The 13,583-nt window shown below is 50.6% G+C and overlaps 1 protein-coding gene across 1 annotated transcript in view; it reads right to left on the bottom strand.

Annotated features, from left to right (window-relative positions):
- Positions 1-13,583, bottom strand: part of LOC122393990 (circadian locomoter output cycles protein kaput-like) — a 78,064-nt gene that overhangs the window by 54,259 nt on the left and 10,222 nt on the right. The gene's annotated exons all lie outside the window — the stretch shown is intronic.

Here is a 13,583-nt window from a genome sequence, read left to right as displayed (position 1 = left end):
AACGAACACTGATGTGGCATCATCTGGGATGTCCAATTATGGTCAGGGGCGCCCCATGCTAGTCTTTGGGGCCCCCACGCCGACTAGAAGTGTTCCGAGCCGCGTTTGGTGCTCCATGCGGCATCTGAGGGCCCCCACGACGGCCTCAGAGAGCCCTTTTATGACGATCTCTGAGGGGCGAGGGCTCCCACGACGACCCCTGTCCCCTGGGCCCTACAACGGCCACTAAGGGCCCTCATGACGACCGCTGAGGGTCTCACAGAGACTCTAGGGCCCCAAGGAGACTCCAGAGGCCACGCTGGCTTCTGAGGGCCCTATGACGGCCTCTGAGGGCCCTATGACGGCACGGCCTCTGAAGGCCCTTACGATCTCTGAGGGCTCTCACGACGACCTCTGTCCCCTGGGGCCCTATAACGACCACTAAGGGCCCTCATGACGACCGCTGAGGGTCCTACAGGACTCTAGGGGCCCTGCTGGCCTCTGAGGGCTCTCGTGACGGCCCTAGACCCAACTTAAGTCTGAGGGCCCATTTGGCTTCAGACGGCCTAGCGACGGCCTCTGAGGGCCCCAACACAACCAGGCTGCAGGGGCTATGCTGGCATCTGAGGGCCCTGCAACGGTCTATTGAGGGCCCTAACGATGGCCTCTAGTGGTCTTACCAAGGCCTCTGAGAGCCCTGCAAATGTATCTGGGGGCCCATGAAGACCCTCACTATGGCCAAGGACCCTCATGACGACCTCTGATGATTCTCTCGAAGGCTTTTAAGGGCCCTCACAACAACTTCTGAGGACCCAAGGATGGTCCCTGAGGGGCTGAGGGCCCTGACGACGACCTCTCTGGGCCCTCACAATGGTCTCTAAGACCCAACGCAAGCTCCAAAGGCCCACGCTGGCGTCTGAGGGTTCCACGACGGCCTCTGAGGGCCTCGACGCAGGCAGGCTCCAGGGGCCATGCTGACCTCTGAGGGCCCTCTTGACGGCTTCTAGGGCCTAACGAAGGCTTCAAGGGCCAACGCTGGCCTCAAGAACCCTACGACGGCCTCGGAGGGTCTCACCTCAACGCAGGCAGGTGCCAGGAGACATGCTGGCCTCTGAGGGCCCCGCAGAATTCAGATTCAGAGGACCCAACGACCTTTGTGGACCTTACGAAATACGAAGGTCTCCGAGAGCTCACGCAGGCTCCTGGAATTCCACACTGATTTTCAGGCCCCATGCCGGCTTATTGCGGCACTTTATCTGCTCTTGGTGCCCCGTCGCTGGCCTCTGAGAGTCTCAATGTCGGAACTTATAGGGCCATGGGCCCAACACCGGCTTTTATGGCCCCTACATCGACTCTTGGGACTCATGACCCATGAAATGTGGGACTAAGCGGCTTCTAAGTCCTCAGAATCCCCATGCTGGTTCTAGTAGCCGCCAGCCGAATATTTGGGCACCCACGCGAGCTCCTGGGACCCCGTGCATATCCCAGGGGTCTACCTGCCTCTAAGACCCCACACATACTTTTGGGGCTCAAACGCTTGCCCCTGAAGGCCCCACTGAGACCCCTTTCTTCTATTCAGTCCTCCATACATGGGCTCCTTAGGCTAAACATCGGCTCCTGTGGCCTCCATCCCGGCTTTGGAGGGCCTCCATACAGGTTTTTTGGGGCCCGATGCCGGTTTCTGAGAGCCCTCAAAAGACTTTCGAGCCTATAATGCCTTCTGAAACCTTTCAGCAACTTTCAAGGGACCGACCCTGATCGGAGGGCTCATTCAGTCTGGGGAGTCATGTAGGTCTCTGGAGGAGTCTCTATGTGGTCGGTTTCCAAGGGGCTTCTAAACACGGTCTTCTTGGAACGGTCTCGTAGGGCCCTCAATGGTCCACTGCGTATCCAGAAAAGTGGTTTGAGACGCTGCGGGTGGTGGCTAGACTCAAAGATAAGCCGATAAAAAACTATCTGCATTTGCTTCTTTATGCTTTCATTATTTGAGATAGGTATGTACGGCCCTCCAGGTATTAAGTGGTTGGTTGCCAACATCACAATAATCGCTCTGCATTGATGAATACGTTTTATGGCTGTTGAAACCCACTGCCGAAATGTGTGCACGAACCCTCTTCTCATTTCTATTGAGTCATTTTACAGGAGTGTCTCCGCCATTTAAAGTTATTACACCAAAAGCACATAGGCTAACCAGTAACCAACCACTCTTTTGCTGGAGGGCCGTACGTACACTGCAATTTTAAACCTTTTACAGAACTTGTGTGTATGGGGATAATTTTCCAAAATCTTCGTTTTTCATCAATCAATAATAAACACTCAAAAAATGAAGGGGGGCCCAAAAATTCCGGAGGGGCCCCTTGAGAAAACTTTGCACCCCCATCCAAAATTACCTTCCGCCGCCACTGGTCAGCAGACGAGCGAATAACGCTGCGGGGAGGATGGGGTGAGGTCACGCATCGTCAGGACGACCCAATGATGGCTCGCCGAAGTGGAAAAGTACAGATCAAGGACAAGGACAAATATAGCACAACAGAGTCCTGGCTCATGAAAGGAACATCAACATGGACATAATTTAGGGATTCCATTGAAAAGTGACAAAATAACATTATTTCACAAAGCTGCTTGTATGCAAAGGGTATAAACCGTTCATTGTTATGAGCGAATGAATCAAAAGTCCATCTTTCCTAGTATCGTTACAGCTACATAGGTCATACGACACCGTTAGCCTCTTCCTCGATAGTCACTATTTCCTTGGATAAGAAACGCTCCTCCGATCCAAAAATAGAAGCCGTGCCCATTGGCCACTACATGCCGCGTCGGGGAGCGGAAGCCTTGATCATGCCACAGGGTGACCTTCGCGGGTCGACGGCGAGCCGCCACAGTCATACCATCCGCTGAGGTCAGCAGCTCAACTCGGGTCACGGCCCGGGGCACCACAAGCCGACCGTGAGTGACACGGGAGGCCCCACAGAGCCCGGGTAACTCGGCACTGGTCTCCGCCCGAGCTCGCGGCGCATCCCGAGTCACCCGCGCGGTCAGCACGGAGACAGCGCCAAGGTCAGGCCCATACAAGCTGATCGCCGGCGTCCCCGATGTCCGATATTATTCTATGAGCGTCGCTGGCGTCGGACGCAGAGCGGCGTGCTCAGTGCGCGGGCCGGTCTCCGTCTGAGGAGACGCCGCCGCCGGGGAGGGAGGCGGGCTGTTGCCGTCCGGGAGGACGCACTCTGATCTGATCGACCCGGCGCGCCGCCAGCGGCGGAAATAAATATGATCTGCGTCTGCACCAGTCCGCGCCGCCGTCTCCACCGACAGGAGAACCGGAACGGATCAGAGGTCTGACTCCGACCTGCCCGCCAGCCAGGACCAGTCAGCGCCCACCGCTCGGGGGCCACGCCGATGTCTCTACTCTCTGGCCTGGTTGGCGACCTGCCGCCACCGTCACCAGTTACACAAACATCCCGGTGGACCGCTGGACCCGGCTACCACCCAGCTCGCCGGTCCCGTGCAACCCGGCCAAATCGTGCCATCAGGCATGCAGTACATACCCGTATCACGCTCCCAACGTCAGTCGCTCATAGACAGATATATAGGTAAAACGAATGAAACTCTCACATAGATGGTTGATCCTTATTGCAAAAAAATATGAAATAAGACAATGGAAATATGGTTATTTTTCGAGCAAGACCCGCCGTATAACCGGTCAATATAGGAGTGACACTCTGACACCCTTTTATAACATTGCATAGCATTGCTTATCGCACCTATTGTGGAACTTATGCGTCACAAGAAAGGATTGGACCATGGAGCAAGAAGCAGGCACAACTGGCGCTACCATAGGCATAGCGGTACTGCTACAAGCAGCAAAAAGACAATAGAAGAATCAGGAGTAAGACAGTTCTAAGCACGGACAGATAAACACGTAGATATGATTTCCATAGTTCTTTGCAATCCTGCGATTCGTCGTGCTGATTTTCAACGCTCTTTTTCTAAGAAATATTTTCAACACGATTAGCTTTTCATAATAATCAATCAATTATTTATCACATGCTTGCATGCCTAGTCGGACTAAATTGGGTAATCCTGATGCGGATTACAAGTGCCACTGGAAACAGGGCTAGAGAACATACATAATTTTGCATTCATAGAAGGCATATTGCATTCATATTACATTCATTACATCGTCAACAAATCGTCAACAGCGGCAATATATTCATCAGTTTGGTTTAATCCCCGGGTCAGCTAGTATTCCGAGTTCAGATGGAAGGACAGTTATTTGGTAAAACATGGAGACCCCGGCAGTACAGTACGGCAGCACTAACCGAAAGTGCGCGTGGGCAGCCAAGCCGTCACTGAAAGTTCCCGAAGTAATGGCTCGCCGTCCGGCGACGACAAAGTTTTCAATTACAGAGTGCCTTTGCCACACGGCAGCCGACCTGCAGTGACCTACAATAACCTTGAGACAGGCGTATGAACAAAATGGAATGGAATATAAAACCGCGTCCGTTTACCCTGAATGCGTAAGCTGGAGCACATATGGTCACAATTTGACAATGTCTCAATCCTTCCATGTTACGATTAGATGTGAAGAGACTACAGAGGGAGCGAACGAGTCAAAAACATTAAAATCTTACACTTGATGACCATAAAGTAAAGCTGCCGTTGATCCGTTCGTCAGCGACGAACTGGCCCATGACTATACTGGTCCAGGTAACCCCCTCGAATAAATGAACATAGCCCATTGGACTAACCAAACTAGTAATTGGCCCGCTAAACTACCCCATTGGACTAACCGAACTATCCCCATGAACTAACCGACCCAACCCGATGGACTAGCCGTACTAGCCCGATGAACTACCGACTTACCACTGGACTAACCCACTATAGCCAACTAGCCAGTTGGACTAACCTATAACTAACCACTGGACTAACCAAACTGACCCGCTGTAGTAACCGAGCCAGCCGGCTGAGCACCGTGCCGGCCAGGCGAGCCCTCGCCGTTTCACTCATAAAACTAAATGCACGAGACGAGCCATCTGGAAAGGTCAGAAAGTATCCTCCCAGGAGCATGTAGGCTGCATAAGAATGACGCACCCGACGGCTCACGGAACAAAAGTCACAAATGTAATTGCGTCACTTGCATAATGCAAATGCATGACTTGCGTCATGGGCTTGGCAAGCTGACTGCTGAGTAGCTTTAAAGGTAGTGTGCCACCTTTGAAAGATTTCCCATTTTATTTTTCCTAGGATAAGAAGCTTCTGTTTTTACCTAATATCGCAAAAAAAAAATCAAAAATGGGCCTGGTATAGTGCCTTTTTCGCCTAAAAGTTTATCGGTTTTTCGATATGTATAACAATTGTAGTGGGCTGACCTGTAAACAGGCGTCGGCAACAATCGCGAATGCGGCACACATGTGACAATAAGCAAAGGTCATTAGAGTTACGACGTACGGGAATGAGTTATCAGCTGTCTAATCGTAGACAACACAATGTCGAGCATTAAACTGTAAGCCTGTATTGGTATTGTTTCTTTTATTTGGCTGTCGAACATTATTTATGGTTTGAAATATGATTTTATGTAAAATAATTGATATGAAAAAGCCGTCTCTTAAGTTATGACCCCATTTCACCACACGCAAGTGGCAGAAATGACAATGATCAGCTGACGCATTTTTCTTGGCCGAAGTCAGAGCGCACAGCCCGACGCACCACCACCGCACCACAAAGTATGAGCAGAAGCCGCGCCCAAAGCCAGGGCCCCGGTAACGTGAGGTAGCCGAGTCGGGGCAGCGTGCGCTGCCGCTGACCCAAGCCGGGGCCGCAGCTTTGGGCGCGGTCTACCGCATCCCCGCGGGCAGCCCCGGGCTATCACATGACACCAGGAGGACGCGCGGCCCCGGCTTGGGTCAGCGCACGCTGCCCCGACTCGGCTACCTCACGTTACCGGGGCCCTGGCTTTGGGCGCGGTCTACCGCACCACCTAACAGGCGTGTTCGAAACCGCAGGAGATGATGATGAACGGGTTTATCGAAACTTGATTGGATGAGCATATCGGTAATAGCGATTTCAGTGTGGGCATTTATTGTTCATAGTGGTGTGAAATGTGGTTGGGGTACGACCGACAACCCGTCGGGGCGAATTTCGCACTGGGGTACTCAAAATTTGAAGAATTTAAGACGTTTCCATGAGTTTTGAAGGTATGGATAAGTTCTAAAAATCCGGTTCTCCTTATCTGGGCCATTAACTCCATACGGTCCAGGAAAGCTGGCACACTACCTTTAACTTATAAAACACTTGTTCCGTAAAAAAAAACACTTTGAGGTAACATTAGGATCCTGGTAACCTTAGCACATGGATATCAGCATCAAGCCATAATGAATTATAGGCAATGGCTGGCTCACGTAAGCTTAATTCAGGATGATGGAAAGCCGAAAGGCGAAAAAATACATGCCAAAACGATACAACGATAAGCATTTTCTATTAAATATAAAAAATGGGTAATAAACACCAGTTAGCAGCACATAAAGAAAAAAAATGTCCAGCTCTCGGCGGATGATTTGACAACTGATCGGTAATGGCGGACAAGCAGTCTGCGTAGAGCAGTCGCGCTTGTAAGGCGAGTGACCTTCGAGACGGGAGCCTCCTGAAGAAGCTGGGCAAGCTCGGTTGGCTGGCCGGGCGGCAGCTGTAACGCTGGTGCCGGGTGGGACGGGGAAGCCCCGCCGGACCGACACGCCTCACTGTCTCCGTCCCGTCCCCCCCCCCCCCCCCCCAGCGCGGACAGAAGCCAGGGTCACCCACCCTCCCCACTCCCCAGCGCCAGTCCCCACGACGACAGAACGGACACAACTCGGCTATGGCGTCATCGCGGCGACAGGGGAAGGGATCGCGAGGCCGTCAAACTCGGTCACAAGGACGGTCGATGATCGGTGCAATCACTGGAGCTCCCCGGCCATTTTGTTCTTCCTATCCCGAAAAGCCTCAAAATATTCTAACACGATGTTTCGTTCCATTTCGCGGTTGAGAGGTAAGACAACACGCTGAAGTCTCAGGCGATCACAACATAATTTCCGAGCGTCGACAGCGCCAGCACAGACGTTCCTTCTCCCTCTTCCCCAGGAGTACCTCATCCCCTCCCACCCAATCAGACGGCCCCAATATGTTGCCACTAACTACAATCAGCGCATTTGGCATCCTGACGGCGGGGGCGCCGACTGCATCCGCGGCGACCCGCTCCAGCGATCAGCCGAGCGGCTGCGCACAGTCTTCTCTCCCAATGTTCCCATGTTGGCGGGTCGCCGGCGGGGCACTCGGCCGTCATCAGCGGAGGGAAGTGGCGTCACCGCAACTGCCCACTGCTGACGTATTCGTCACCAGGGGCTGTTGTCGCCGGCGGCAGCGGCATGCGCCGGGGACTAATACGGCAAATGAGGCCGTCAACCGGATCGATCACTCATGTCCGACCGAGACGGGGTGGCGCCGGGACTGACTGGGCGTGGAGAGACCGACGTCCATCTACAGGGTATCGCCCGTCCATGAAGAGAGACCGCCACCAAGGTACAGAGCGGCGCCCATCCATGGTAAGAGACCATCGTCCATCCATGAAAAAGACCGTCCGACCATCTACAGAGCGGCGTCCATCTATGGAGAGAGACCCGGCCCGCGGCCGTCCATCTACAGAGAGCCAACCGTCCATGCAGAGAGATCTCCGCCAATCCATGAAGAGAGACCGACGTCCACCTACAGAATGGTGCCCATCCACTCAATAGAGCAGCGCTTAAGCTAGCCACATCAGAGCCTGTCCAGTGTCCACTGCCCGTCCTCACAACGGCACCTGTGGGCCGTCCAAAGAGCTTCACTGTCGGCCGACATAGAAAAGTCTGCCGCCCGACTACAGAGCAGCAGCGGAGCGTTCACAGTTCACACAGCAGTGTCCTCTGACCGTCCACACAGCAGTGTCCTCTGACCGTCCACACAGCGGCCCCAGAGCGTCCACACAGCGGCACCAGAGCGTTCACACAGCAGTGTCCTCTGACCGTCCACACAGCGGCCCCAGAGCGGCCACACAGCGGCCCCAGAGCGGCCACACAGCGGCCCCAGAGCGTCCACACAGCGGCACCAGAGCGTCCACACAGCAGTGTCCTCTGACCATCCACACAGCAGTGTCCTCTGACCGTCCACACAGCGGCACCGGAGCGTCCACACAGCGGCACCACCACAGCAGTGTCCTCTGACCATCTACACAGGGGAGCCGTCGCCGATTCGCTCGAGCAGAACAATACTAACAGGCGAACGCAATGAGGACGGGACGGCCACCCCAGGTGAGAAGAGGGGGGGGGGCAGTGTGTTTCATGGGAGCTAGCGGCGCTGACCTGGGCCCCAAGGAGAATGAGTAGAACAGGTGATCCGCCCACTCAGCAAAGAGTGCTCAATGCTCATCCAGCCACCAGCCAGTCCTGTGCAATCATCACAGACCAGAGCTGCACCACGCAGAACTTCGGAACTCGCGCACAAGTTGTATGCAGAGAGCTGAAACAGTGCTGGAGGTGCACTTGTAGAGCGGTCATTTTAACGTTACAATAGCTCAAGGCTTTCCAAGTTTCTGACACCAAACACGAAGTTTCGGTGAAAAGGCAAGACACGCATATTCAGTCTGGATGGCGCAAGAACCCCATTATATTAGAAGACCCCAATAAATAAAGGCTGCAATAAAGGCGCTGCTATTTCTGGCTCAGCATTTCTATGTGTTTTCCCGTGTTTCCTCATTCAGTATCTGTTTGTATTATCTGCCGCGCTGGACGGGGGCTTTCTTACAGGTCACGTGGCCAGCGGTGCGAGCAATGTTCTTATTCAGAGATATGATACCCCAGGGATGCGGCGGAACACGTGACCAACGCCCATCGGTCATTAGTGGATCGCTAGCGCGACTTTGTTTTGCACTTGGTTACATGTAAATCAATTGTTGATGATAGGCTCGCAACAGTCAGCTTGATTCAGAACACTTTGGTCCCGCCCTGCATAATACAGCTCTGAATTGCATCATGCATTGCAGCGCCCGAGCCAATAACCTTATGATAAAAATACAGCAGCCTGAATAGCCGACCCGACATGACAGCGCCGACCTTGCGATTCAGCCGCCAGCTATGTCTATTGAGCCGTTGTTCGACAAGTGGGTTTGGCAGGCAGCGCGGCCGGCGCGGTTAGTGACTGTTTGAAATCTCGTTTGTTACATAACTGTGCACGACCCCACCAGCTGATTCACCGCGCGGCTCCGAGAATAGCGCACACGGTGTGAACATTTCCTGTACGAACACTGGGTAGTGTGAAAAAGGGTGCCCGCTGGGGTCACCCCTCCCCCATCAAACGGGATGGCTGTCTCTGTTTAATTACGTACCTAATGACCTCGTGTTTCAACGCGCAATAGAACATTCCAACCGGAACTGGCAGCCCCTGTTCATAGAAGTCAGTACCAGCTACCAGCCATTCTTGGGTGAACTGGCTCAATCGTCAGACGCAGCAGCCCGGCACCATTGATCGACATTTGAATCACATATACAGACAGGCAGTTTGTTATAGCACAAATTCAACATTTACATTCGAGCAAACAGGAAAGTACGATTCATTTTTTATCACATCTTAGAGCACTATCTTGTACCGCATGTGACTTTAGTGAGGCTGAGCGTTGGTGTTGTTCTATATGTTCTTGACATTCATTTTTATTTGTAGACGGTCTGTTCGGGTCGGAACTTTGCATGCAACAGGCTGCAAGCAGATCGTGCCCATGACAACCTTTATTCGGGTCGTACCCTGCCAACAAACCGCTAGCAATGACATTTTCGTTGTGTCCAGTTATACACATCCAGCTATCATTACGGAGCGAGCGAAGCGAGCGGAGTCTTTCCTTAGATTAACGGAAATTTCTGAGTATGAGCGGCCGGCCGGCCGGCCGGCCATGCGGACGCTTTTGCGAGGCTTATATCTCAGCAACCACTTGACCGATTTACATGCGGTAATTTTTGTAGGGTAGCTTCATTCCTTCTACCAAGTATTGGACTATTCCCGATGCATGTGGGTGACCCCTTATGCACGTGCCACGTGCAAAACGAAGAGGTGTCAGTTTTGTAATTGTTGCAATATCTCGGTAACTACTTGGCCGATTGCGCTGAAAGTTGGCATGTAGGTAGGCACCCACTAGGCACTGCATATCCATGTGCCAGAGTTGGGGTGCGGCTGCACGTGCGCACGTGCAGGGGTCGTTTCCAGATCTCGAGAACGGCTCGACCGATTGCGCTCAAATTTGGTACACAGTTAGGGACCGGTTAGTAGGGTGCCTTGCACAAGTCAGTTGGGACCCATTTTGCACGTGCGCACGTGCAGGGTGCTGCTTCCAGATCTCGAGAACGGCTGGGCCGATTGTGCCCAAATTTGGCACATCGCTAGAGACCGGTTAGAAGGGTGCCGTGCACAAGTCAGTTGGAGGTACCCTCTCGCGATTTCGCACGTGCAAGGCCCACCCTCTCGCTCGCTCCGTTAGTCGCCCCAAAAGGCGTTATACTGGTAGTTAGGTACTATTCTGGCTATACCTGGAACTGGCTTGAAATGGGAAATGACGCTGACGTGCATGTGTCTGATGTTAGTTTTTGATTCCAGGACGTCAACCACCATCATAAATGTGACGTCCGTCATATCGTTAGAATTGAAGTTCGATGTCCCCTATCATTAATTGACTGTCGCTGCTTCACACTGGTTCAATACGGCCGATGAGCGCAAATTGAACTTAGCACTGGCGTCTGCTGTAGCCTGTACCGTTTGAAATTTAATCTGAATGGTTTTCATCCATAAAGCTAAGTATGGTTAAGTATGTGCTTGCGTGTATCAAGCTTGGCACATGATTTGCATCGGTGCCAGCCAAGTTTCAACGTCAATTTCATGTCACACGACCTAAAAAAAAAATTGACAGAACCGGTGACATGATGCCTCATTACGAGATGAGCGGCTCTAGGAAACGAGGCTGTGCGATGTTCTGACATACAACCTTTGCAAATTTTCTTGCAACAGTCGCTATTACGCCTCTCTAGCCCCAGTTCATCATCGAACAACGTAGAGTTGTTCAATGCCTTACATGATACAGTTAAATGCAATTTATTTCTAGCTATGCTTCTAAATCTGTTAAAGATGTTTTGCATTATAATCAAATGTTCAGTCATTAACTAGTGAATAAGTCGCTACTTTCGTATTGATTGGGTCGCTCAAACGCTCAGGTAAGACGAATACCGCATATACCCTCGGGCACCCTCGGGCTTTGACTGCATGTAGCTGCCACACTGCCCCTGATAAACTGCCTATATGTGCAATGTGCAGCTTCACTAGCCATACTGTTTGTGCCTGTTATTGTTACTTCTTCAGTCGTTTTTATCGGTGTGCTGGCAAAGACAGGCCTGCTTTGTTGGACATTCGGATTAGTTTCTGTGGTTCTTGAATGAATCGTTTCTATTGTATTATTGCTTCAGATGTTATTTATTTTCATTCGTTTCTTTTGTACTGGAATACCATAGAAACACAAAAAGACAGATGAAACATGTTATGAACGTTCCTTGTGATCGCGATTTTTAGTTAAAAATAAAAGATGTTCTTTCTTTCTTTTAAGGATATTAAGTCCAAATGGCTGAAGGTTGGGAACGGGTGTCAGTAAAGCAAATTTACTGCAAAGACCCAAGCGCATACTGATTACTGAAGTCACAATTATTTGTAAAACATCTTAGTTCAATGAGCCTATCCTCGTAGTAAAGGTTTTAGCATAACACTTGAATATCAATAATGTCGACCACAGCTCTTCATCAGAATGCCAAACAGTTTTGATTTGGTATTCTGATGAAGATCTCTGCTTGAAATGATCAAACAACACGTGTTTTGCTTCTTAGACTACGAGGATAAGGTCATTAAAGTAAGATGTGGGCCATTGTTGTATGGTGAAATTTAGGTCGAGGTCAGGTCAAGGTGAGGTCAAATGAAATCAAATATTGACGTCAGTTTTCAAGAGCAAAAATGTGCGCATCTGATGCAGTTTTCGCACGACAAATGCAAATAATATTCCCTAACTTAGGTGATTACGTACAGCTCTCTGCACACTGCGTGGTAGGTATTCTTTTTTCGACAAAACCGAGAATAACTCAAATACTATGATATCTGTCACTCGTAAATCGTAACAGCGAGACGCGCGAGACTCCGCACCTTAGATTGGGCTTATCATGGTATACATTTCCCATCAGGTTTGGCAACAACACACCAAAGTTTATATTTGCCCAAAAAACAAACTTTTGCAATTTGTTGTCACACAAGGCGTTTACTTCTCTTAGTGATAGACCCAATCGAAGGAGAGGAGCATGTCACATCTATGTGCAATGAGTTCCGACCGACTGATAACATAGTTTTTGAGTTATCATCGGTTTTGTCGAAAAAAACTACCACGCAGTGTGCAGAAGGCTGTGCATACGTCTGCCGTCATACAACTGCCGTCAGAGGCTAACAATGGCTGAATTCGAAACTGTGTGCATATAGTACGGATCGGAACGGATTAGGCACTTTCAATCAAATCAAATCAATTATTTCTAAAGACGATGGTAATGGTTGAGCAGTCTCGTCAGAAAACGATTATGGTCGTTTTAGGACATTGGATAGTAGATATTAGAGCAGTGGTCGGCACGTCATTCGGGGTCGTGCCCCCTTTTTGGGCGCCAGGCAGGGCCATTACCCCCACCTACCAGACCCCATTGCTGACACAACCAAGTTTACTGAAATTCCGTACCGTCCTGGAACTCTTTGGGTATTTGTGCATTTCCAATGCATCAAATTTAAAACATGACACTTCCTCCACAAAACATTTAATACCTAACCCAGTTATATCCCAGTAGCGGCGGAACACCTTCAATTAAGGGGGAGGGGGGGGGGGGCACTGCCGACTTTTGGTCCCATTCTTTCCATGCAACGCCCATAGGGCTAATGTTAAAATGCAAAAATCAAAGGGTGCACGGTAGAGCACTTCATGGGCCGGATAAATCCGTTATCCACGGATAAATCCGCGGACCGGATAGGATTGGATTCTAAATTTGTTAAAAAAGAACGGATATGGGCGGGCCGGATTTGGGAATTGAAGGTTGAACCCGGATCAAAACGGATCAAAATTTTAACATTCAACATTGAAGTTAAAAATTGATACCTAGTTTACCAATGTGGTGATTTTCATTTGGTTTTAGGTTTATAAGCATGGTTTTTGGAACCATGATGGTCTGTGAGATGTATGGCTGTCTGGTCCCTTAGATTGAATTTGTTAGTCCAGTTTTGGGTGAAACCAGTTATTGGTGAAACGGATTATTACGGATATTTTTTGGAAGTTTGGCTGCAATACGGGCCCAGGGTGGGCCGGATTCTGATATCTTTCTAGTTGAGGTTTATTTGCCATTGGGTCTACAGTGCAGGGATATTTCTATCTCGCACTCCTCTGAGATGCAGAGATAAGAATTTGTTATCTCTGCATCCCTCTGAGATGCAAAGATAAGGTCTCGAGGGTTCATAACGAAAAATCAAGAGTTCAAGTGATGATGGGT

Source organism: Amphibalanus amphitrite, unplaced genomic scaffold, assembly GCF_019059575.1.
Source record: "Amphibalanus amphitrite isolate SeventyFive unplaced genomic scaffold, NRLGWU_Aamphi_draft 000567F_arrow, whole genome shotgun sequence".
Taxonomy (NCBI): Eukaryota; Metazoa; Arthropoda; class Thecostraca; order Balanomorpha; family Balanidae; genus Amphibalanus; species Amphibalanus amphitrite.
The sequence above is the reverse complement of the archived record's forward strand: the minus strand, read 5'-3'. Positions and strand labels throughout refer to the sequence as shown.